Raw genomic sequence first — 3,826 nt, 5'->3', positions numbered from 1 at the left:
AAAAGTAAGAAACCTGTACATTGACCTGGTAGTAAATCTCCGTGATTTAACTAGGGGCCAGATTACCTCATCCTCTATTTCATTCATCTGGACGTGTTGCAACCTATGCATCAGATCATCCTGCTGGTTTAGATCATTAGCAGACAAGTTTCTTTTAAACTGAAGGTCCCATTCATTGTTAGCCAAGCAATTAGAGACAAGAATGTCTAGGTCAGCACATATGCCAAACAAATCAGGGAACTATGTTTCAATGGAGTTTCTCCCACCCACACATCCTTCCAAAAAAGGCATTGGTGCCATCATTCATTTTATACTCAGCCCCCAATGGAAGAGGTGTTTAACCTTGTGTAGGCCTTGCTAGAACTGAGCGGACCCTCTCTGTTTGGAGGTGAAAAAATTACCCTCTGCCATGTATTTGGCTCTGAGAAGTTTAAACCAGATTTCCTTAGTGCCAGAGCAGATCTTCCAGATCCACTTCAGCAGCAAGCACTCATTCATGATACTTGTGTTTAAGATGCCCAGACCACTATAGTCCTTAGGCTTACATATACCTTCCCATCTAGCCATATGGTATTTGTTCACATTGTCAGCCCCCTCCAAAAGAACCTAGATCTTGTAGTGTCCAACTTCTTGTGAATCCCTTTGGGAAGGAGGTAAAAACCCATGTTAAACATAGGCAAGCTGGTTAAGCAGAAGTTTGTTAGAGTTAATTTGCCCCCATATGTCAGGTTTTTACTCTTCCATGGGTATAACCTTTTGATCATTTTTGAAAGGAGATCAGAGGAAGCAGCAATTCCCATATGATGATCAAAGAGAGGAATGCCCAGGTATTTCAAAGGGAGGTGACCCTGTTTACAGTTGAACATGTTGGCTACCCTTTCCTGCTTATGCTGGTCCATACCAAAAGCAAAGACCTCACTTTTTTGGAAAATGATCTTGAGCTTAGACAGCCATTCAAAGCAGTATAGGATAATTTTAAGAGTTAGAATAGATCTATCATCCTCATCAACCATCAGGATCGTTTCATCAGCATACTGAATATCGGTGATCCCCCCTGAGGTCAGGTGGCCCAATACCCCTTTGAGCAAGCCCTTGGTTGAAGCTTTGGCCATCAAAGCATTCAAAGTGTCCACAGCAACGTTGAAAAGCATAGGGGATAGGGGTCACCCTGCCTTAAGTCCTGGTAGGTTATGAAATAAGGCCCCCTTTGGCCATTAATATTGATACATACTCTCCCCCCCCCCCAACCCACCACCACAGACTTCATAACCCATTGAATCCACATGTGAGGGATCCCTTTCCCTCTCATGACTTCTTCCAGGTAGCTCCAATTCACCTTGTCATAGGCTTTTTCAAAATATATTTTCACCAATAGCCCTTGTTGTTTGGTTTTCCTTAACTCATGAATAACTTCATGGAGGACCACCACTCCCTCCAGTATATTCCTTCCTTTGATAAAGGTTGTTTGACTTGCACCAATAATCTCCTTGGTTACTGGGGTGAGCCTATTATTCAGGACCTCGGTGAACCCTTTATAGTCAATGTTGAGGAGACAAATAGGTCTATATTGTTTAATGGTATTGGCCTCCTTGACCTTAGGAACCAGGGTTATAACCCCATAGTTGAGTCTTCTTAGATCCAGCCTTCCAGCATGGAAATCTTTGAACATGACAAAGATGTCATCATTGACCCAATCCCAGAAGACCTAGAAGAAGGTGGATGTGAAACCATTAGGCATAGGGGCATAGTCCTCTTTCATATCTCTGAAAGCCTTTTCAATCTCCTTGGCAGAGAAGGGTAGGGTCAGGGCTTCTTTGGCCTCAAGGGGAAGCTTGTCATGGTTGTCCCAGAAGCAATTAACAAGGTTCAAACTACCCCCAGAGCCAAATCCAAAAAGCTTTTGTAGAAATCATAAATCTGAACCATGATTTGGTCTTGAGAACTGATCTGACTATGATCGGTATCCATATACAAGATTAGGTTCTTCCTCCTCCTCCCGTTGGCTAAGAGGTGGAAAAATCTAGTATTGTTATCTCCCTCTTTCACCATGGTCTGCCCACATTTATGTTTTCAGAAGATCTCCTCTATGGAGAGGATTTTCTCAACACTCCCTTCTAAATTGTATCTATTTCCCCCTTCCCCAGAGGATAAGCCTTCGACATCAGCTTTGTCATCTAGCACGGCCAGCTGAACCAACATTTCCTGCTTATTCTTATTTTGTTCACCAACATGCTGCCTCTACCAGCCTCTCATAAACTACCTAGAGTCACAAAGACTGCCATGCCACATATCCACAGAATAACCATTCTCAGGCCTTTTATCTATCTTCTGTACCCACCTCTCACACACCAGTGCTTTGAAATTGTCTACCTAGAGCCATTTCTTTTCAAAGGTGAAGTAGCTGCCCCTATGAATCCTAGCTTCCCTAGAGTCCAAAACAATTGGGGTATGGTCTGAGCTAACCCTAGTCAAGCCCCATGCATGACAAAGGGGGAAATGCAGTTCCCAATCACTAGACATTAGGAATCTATCAAGGTTGGTCATCACTGAGGCTAACTGTTTGTTAGTCCTGGTATATTTGACGTCAGTTCTCCTCAAATCCCTTAAGTGAGAATTGCCAATGAAATCATTAAACAGGTTCATCAAACTCCTATCTATGTTATCATTTTTTTTTTATCCTGGGCATCCCTGATGAGGTTAAAATCCCCCAGGAGGACAGGTAGTGACACCCTGTCACAGATACCCCCTAGCTCACAGATAAACTCCCTTGAGGTGGAGTGGTCTTTAGGACCATAGACTGAAATAAACTCCCATCTTAAATTGGAGATTCTCATTCTCATAGTAACTTGGATGCAGAACTGATGGACCTCACAGTGCTCAAGTTCCAATAGATCTTCCCTAACCCCCACCAAGATACCTCCAGAGTGACCATGGGCAGGAAGCACACTCCAAGCAAAGTTCTCAGATCCAGCAACCTCTTTAAGTTCTTGAACTATGAAGATCTTCTTCACAGTTTCCTAGATGCTTATGATATCAAGCTTCTCCTTTAGGATATAATCCTTGATTTGTTTTCTTCTAACAACCTTTCCAAGCCCCCTGGCATTCCAGATGAGAATCCTCATGTAAGTTTTTTCTTTGGTCTTCCTCTCCCCTTCTTTTGTTCAGTGCCCCTCCTTAGGGCCTCCTCTGAATTTGGACTAGGGAACCAGCCACCTATAAGCCAACCTAACTGAATATGTTCCATGTTTTTCAAAAGACCAAGCCCAAAAATCTTCCTCTATGCTACCCAGGGGAAACCGCAAAATAGCATCAGCATCAATGGCATAGAACACCCGACAGATCAAATCTTCATTCCATTGTGCACTAGCAGTACGAAGATCAGCAATTAAATGCACAAGCTGATCATCTGATGGAGTGAGTGGTAAGCTTCCATAATGATTAGGAATCCATCTGTCAGTCCAAATATTAGTATAGTTCCCATCACCAATTCTTCTAATTAAACCCTACTTGAGAATGTCACGAGCTGCTAAAATTGCTCGCCAAGTATGACTTGCATGTTTCTTCCGAGATGCAGAAAGGAAATCAGAATGAGGAAAATAGCAGCCTTTCAGAACTCCAACACAAAGTGAAGTTGGATTTGTTAGCAACCGCCAACCTTGTTTCTCCAACAAACACAAATTGAAAAGACGCAGGTCTCAAAAATCCATTCATCCCTTATATTTTGGCCTGGTTAAGTGATCCCAACACTGCCAATGAATGTGGTTGTTATTTGTAGAGCTACCCCACCAGTAGTTTGAAATAAAAGTTGTCACCTTTTTGCAAATTT

The sequence above is a fragment of the Phragmites australis genome, chromosome 16, assembly GCF_958298935.1.
Source record: "Phragmites australis chromosome 16, lpPhrAust1.1, whole genome shotgun sequence".
In the NCBI taxonomy this organism is placed as follows: domain Eukaryota; kingdom Viridiplantae; phylum Streptophyta; class Magnoliopsida; order Poales; family Poaceae; genus Phragmites; species Phragmites australis.
This window is presented reverse-complemented; position numbering follows the sequence as displayed.